The sequence below is a fragment of the Nelusetta ayraudi genome, unplaced genomic scaffold (genome assembly GCF_046127955.1).
Source record: "Nelusetta ayraudi isolate G7.1 ecotype Tasmania unplaced genomic scaffold, CSIRO-AGI_Nayr_v1 ptg000023l, whole genome shotgun sequence".
NCBI classification, from domain to species: domain Eukaryota; kingdom Metazoa; phylum Chordata; class Actinopteri; order Tetraodontiformes; family Monacanthidae; genus Nelusetta; species Nelusetta ayraudi.
This window is the reverse complement of record NW_027466073.1, coordinates 1,736,501-1,742,500: the sequence shown is the minus strand read 5'-3', so window position 1 is coordinate 1,742,500 and position 6,000 is coordinate 1,736,501. Positions and strand designations below refer to the sequence as shown.

The 6,000-nt window shown below is 41.0% G+C and overlaps 2 long non-coding RNA genes across 2 annotated transcripts in view; one reads left to right on the top strand and one right to left on the bottom strand.

Moving 5' to 3' along the window:
* Positions 1–4,811, bottom strand: part of LOC142889660 (uncharacterized) — a 46,042-nt gene extending 41,231 nt beyond the window's left edge. The window contains exon 1 of the long non-coding RNA XR_012926864.1: positions 4,279–4,811. This is a non-coding gene — a long non-coding RNA (uncharacterized LOC142889660). The remainder of the gene's footprint in view (positions 1–4,278) is intronic.
* LOC142889659 (uncharacterized) overlaps positions 1–6,000 on the top strand; it is a 250,072-nt gene that overhangs the window by 240,107 nt on the left and 3,965 nt on the right. The gene's annotated exons all lie outside the window — the stretch shown is intronic.

Sequence of the window (6,000 nt, the reverse complement as noted above, 5' to 3'; positions counted from 1 at the left end):
TAGAAGGTATTTAGTTCTGATTGTTTGTACCGGCATTACGCTTAACCACGTGCATTTTGTTGACGATGGAACTTAACCTTGATGAATTTCTTGCGCAGCCCACACTTGATAAATTCCATCGGTTTACAAAAGAGCATTTGATAACGATCGCAGATCACTTTGAAGTTACGGTGCCTAAACAGTCTCGGAAACAAATCATACAATCCGAACTGTGGTCTGCGCTGCCTTCAAAGGGAGTCTTGCCTTGCGAATCTGTGGCGTTGAAGTCTGCGTCACCTGCCGGCAAACAAATTAGTGAGGAAACTCTGCGACTTAAAGAGCTTGAAGTCGAGATGCGTCGGTTAGATTTAAAAGAGACAGAACTCCGTAACGAATTCCAAGTGCGGAAAATGCAAGAAGAGACGGCAAGACAACTTCGGTTGAAGGAGCTTGAGTTGCGGCGGTCTTCCGTACAGTCTCTCTGTCAACCAGGTGATTTTGATGTTAACAAATGCATACGATTAATTCCTCCTTTTAGTGGTAAAGACGTTGAAAAATATTTCATATTATTTGAGCGTGTTGCAAAAACATTACAGTGGCCCAAAGAAGTTTGGCCACTGCTACTCCAGTCTGTACTTACCGGCAATGCGCAGGATGCATACGCGTCTTTGGCACCTGATGCAAGTTTGGACTTGCACGATAAAGTAAAAGCTGCATTGCTGAGGGCATATGAGCTAGTGCCCGAGGCACATGGCCAAAAGTTCCACAACTTAAAAAAACAACAACAGATAATCAGACTTATTGCGAATTTAGTCGCGAGAAGGAGGCACTTTTTGATCGTTGGTGTCAGTCCAACAATGTTGAAGACTTCGATGGCCTGCGCGAATTAATTCTGTTGGAAGAATTTAAAAATTGTTTGCCAGATCAGCTTGCCACCTACGTGAATGAACAAAAAAATATCTAGGGTGTCTGACGCTGCTGTCCTTGCAGACGAATACGTTCTGGCGCATAAAGAGGCGTTTGAAAAAGTACCCTCTTATTCGGAACGAAAGTTTCCTTTTACCAGAACTTTTACTTCGCAGTCAAAGCACAGTTCCGATGTTGACATTAAATCTGAAAGTAAAGATGTTGTGCTGAACAAAGATAAACGGTCGGTTCTTATTGTAAAAAGCGTGGTCACACCATCAATAACTGTTTTTTGTTGAATAAGAAGAATGGGAAGTCTACTAAAGCTGTTAACCTGTTGAAAGCAGATGATGTGTTCGGTGAGAAGTTACATGCCAGCCGCTGCCCGAAGCTCAGAATGTTATCAGAGCTGTTTGTTTTTCCAGACTAGCTCGGGATATCTAACGTTTTGATTATCAATGTGGCTGTTTATTGCGTTCTTGTTGGTTGCACAGAGTACGCAGATTCGCCCCGCGCGGCACAGTGGACTCGTTTGCTGTGGCGCGTTGGGCGCGTTCAGTCTCATTTCTGACTTTTGTAGTATGTAACTATGATTGGAGTCACGAGACAAAATGGAGCGAGTACCACGGTCTTTAAAGCTATTAAATCCCACCATGGGTATAGTACTTTACTAAATAAAATTAAAAAAAAACGAACCAAAAATGAACATGTGTAGCATCTATACTCTGCCAGTAGAGGTCGTGATTCACCGCCAATCTTCTAGGATTGCCAAATGGTGCCGTCGTGTTGCGGTAGTAGCAGTGGGCAGTACAGTATGTCACTTCGTATTTCGGATGCAGCCATAGTCCACAGGGAACACGCTATTTTCTTTCCATAATTTGGCATATTGCAAAAATTATGTATATTTATGGTTATGGTTCAGTTTGGTTTGTCTATTGTCACTTTTTTTGTTCCCACTGGTATCGATCATGAAGACGTCACTACATTCCAGATATATGGATGACCAAGATTATTTAAGATGCAGATGGGGATTTCATAAATCAATGAAATTTTCTCTCAATTTTGTTAATAATCTATTAAAAACAATTCAGTGAGCCATATAAAGTTTTCTATATTCTTTGTTACACCTGTGTATAAAATGAAAATGACAACCTTAATATTAGACATTTTTGTGTGTGTTAAACATTTTATAACTTCAGATTAAATTTATAAAGCACTCTTCCCAACACGTAAAACTTTAGAGCCTTGACATGTTGGTCAAGATACATTGACTGCTCTTTGGCAGACAGTATTCTTCAGTGGGCCCAGATGTTCCTGAACCCTGGCTGTTACACTGTCAGGAGCAAAGGTCAACACTTCAGTTTTAGAGAGATAGATAGAAGACACCTGGAAGGCTGTTGATGAGATGACCAAGTAGAAGCATGTATATAGAAAACGACGGGGAGGCACTGAACATTATGGAATCCTGCATTGTAGGGGAGCAGTGTCATAACTTAAGGAGCCAGCTATCACAGAGAAAATCCGTCACTAAAGTTGGAGGTGAACCACTCTAGGGCCTTTCCTCAAACACCTGCCCAGATAAGCTCAGAGACAAAAAAAAAGATTACATGATATGTTAAAAAATCTTTGAAACTCAAGACTAATGAATTCTTTTCAATGCCCATCTCTGCTGACGTGGAATGGTCCATGATTCTGCCTGAAATTCATGAAGGCTATCAGCAGCGTTGAGGCAGCAGTTACTTTATATTTTCCACAAAAGCGCATTGAAATAAATTATTTACCTGTTTATTAATAGATTAGCACGAATACTACTTTCCTACATGATTTATTCCAACATTGATGTATGGTGGTATCCAAACTGCATTAGAGGAAATCTAATGAAACCGGACGGTTGCCCGGTAAATTTGACACGCACGCATTTCAAAAAATAAATAAATAAAAAAATCTATGGTTTTGACTTCAATATACCTCATTTTTATTTATTTTAAATGTAGCCATTTACGTATTTTTCTTTGGAATCACTGCGTAGGCTTATATTGGAAAGTTCGAATTTTACGGTGCGTACCTGAACACATCTCAAGAGATGTGTTCATATTCTACGTCATCTACGTCGTAGATGAACTATTAACGAGAAAGGACAACTATTGTGAAAACAGCTGAAACACAGACGCGTTTCGGCACAACACTGGGAGCCAAGAAAATTCAAATCTAGGCAGCACTAGTAGATCTGAGCCTTCACATAGATGTGACCAATGCCCACATTAGCATATTTACATTGCCGTCCGACATGTCTGAGACGACACATAAATAAATAAATGTGGAATTAAATGAATAAATAAATACATTTAAAAATAAATAAAGGCAAAAACTAAATTAAAAAAAAACTTTTATTTTTCTAAAATAGTTTTATTTAATTATTTATTTATTTATTTATTTTTACTTATGTCATTTTTGGTCCTCCATAGTCTCGGTTCGCTTCCAGACAAACCATGGTGCGGTTTGGTTGATGTTTGAAAGCGACCGCACCGTGGTTCAGACCAGTTCTAAAATCACACACCTTTTTACAGGCAACAGGCTATTGCCATATCATTATGGGAAATATTGTTTTGATTAGCATAATACAGTAGAAAGCGTACGTATATATAATAGTATAATAGTATGTCGTCAGACCATGAGCCGCGGTACAACATGGAGCCATGAGGAGACAGAATGTCTCCTTGATATTTGGGCAGAGACCAACATAAAAACAATGCTTGAAAATACACATAAAAACGCTGATGTATTTAAGACGTTAAGCACAAGGATGAAGGAGAAGGGATTTGTCCGCTCGGCACATCAGTGCCATGTGAAGGGAAAGAAACTTTATGAAGGTGCGGGATGCCCTGCACCGAAGTGGTAGTTCGGCGGACGTGAAAAAGAAGTGCAAGTGGTATGACAAGCTAGACGACATACTTGGGACAAGGCCAATAGTTGCACCGGTCGAGGTAATCGAGAACTATCAACCTGATAGCCAATAGGGGTTCCATCCCCGCCGACTCCTCAAGCATCCTCTTCAAGCAGCTCTGGATATTTTGACACTGATGGAAATGGTGAGTGACATACATCAGTGCCTATAATAATGATAATAATAATAATAATAATAATAATAATAATAATAACAATAATAATAATAATAATAATAGGAGTAGTAGTAGTCGTTGTAGTACACTTTACAGGACAACACTACATTTACTTTTACACTGTTTACTGGTTCTATTAGCCCCTCACAGCCCCTCCCTTATTTTATAATAATAATAATAATAATGATAATAATAATAATAATAATAATAATAATAATAATAATAATAATAATAATAATAATAAACTTTTATTTGTACAGCGCTAAATCACAACCAAAGGCGTCTCAAAGCGCTTTATACAATCAGAGAGAACCAACCGGGCCCCCGGAGCAAGCAAGATGCTACAGTGGCTGGGAAAAACTCCCCTGTGGGAAGAAACCTAGGGCAGAACCAGACTCCAGAGGGCGATCATCTGCCTATGAGTAGTTGGGGTGAAGTAGAAAGATAGAGGAGAGACAGAGAAAGAGAGAAAGGAGCAGAGTGAGCCAGGGTGGCAGACAGGACAGAGTGAAAAACAGATACACCAACCAGGCAAAACGGATATAAACACAAAGAATAGGAAATAATTCAAGGCTGCTGTCCATGTGGAGTGTAAGTGTCCATGCTTTGGAAGGCAAGAGCCTAGCTCGATGGACAATCTGCCGATAGGACAAGTCCAGGTCTTAAGCGTGGTGGTGGGACGAAGCGATGACAGCAAGACCCCCAGGACAGCACAATCCAGCTCCTGGCGCAGTGATCATCACCTGCCGGGGACACAGAGACTGCGGCAGTGTCATGCATATCGAGCATACTGTACAAAGCATAATGAGAGCTTGGACAGAGTGGATAGAGTAAAAGATTGGATAGAGTAAAAGATTGATTGGGTGAGGAGAGTGATAAAGGCTCCGCCTGCACAGAGCAACGATCCCTGTAACGGGAGCGAAAGATCTCCCTCCACGGCGTAAGCCTACAGCAGCTTAACTGACAGTGGATGGAGTCTAACTATAAGCTTTAAGAAAAAGGAAAGTCTTAAGTCTACTCCTAAATAAACTAACTGTGTCTGCCCCCCTCACCGAGGCTGGAAGATGATTCCAAAATAAAGGTGCCAGGAAACTGAAACACCTACCTCCTGATCTAACTCTAGAAATTTTTGGGATAACTAAAAGACCTGAATCCTCAGAGCGAAGGGCTCTTGGAGGATGATAAAGTTCAATGAGTTCCCTAATATAAGAAGGAGCCTGAGAATGAAGAGCTTTGTAAGTTAAAACTAGAATACTAGTTAGAACTATAACTAGAATTATTTATAATATTGTTTATGTGTATGCTATGTGTCATGTTTTAAATTTACACTCTGGGATCAATAAAGTATCTATCTAGCTATCTATCTAGTAGCAGCGCAGCAATTTGCTATATTGCCTGCAAACAAACAAGCTCTTCATGATCAGGCCTAATTAAGTGTGTTTCTGATGTCGTTGCCAGAAGTCTCAAGGACAGCTGTGACATTCTGCGGCATGTTGTCTCTGTTTTGAGTCATTTTAACATTCTTTACTTCATTTTTTTATTGACAGAGGGAGTGACGGGAACAGTGGGTGATCCAGAAACAGACAGCAATGCAGATACTTCTCTCACAACATCCATAGAGGACAGCGATGGTCCAACTGCCAGTGGTGGGCAGAGTGGAAAAAGGGGAGGGAAGCTGCCCATTCCTGGTGCTCAAGCTAGGAGCCACCTGGGAAGGAAGCATAAGGCTGAAGCTGGTCCATGGGCTGCAGGCTTATATGGATCAGCAAAGCCAGCAGCTACGGGAAATATTTAAAGCCGAACAAGAACACCGAAAAATCTTTTGAAGACCATCAAAGGGCAATTCAGGACGCTGACGAAAGACGTTATAGTGCTATGCAGGCACAGCAACAGGTACAAATCAACCCCAACCACCACCTGGCCCACTCCTCATCCCCCTGGGCCCCTTCCGCCACACCCTATGTTCCTGCCACCCATGAAGTCATCAGCTGGTGAA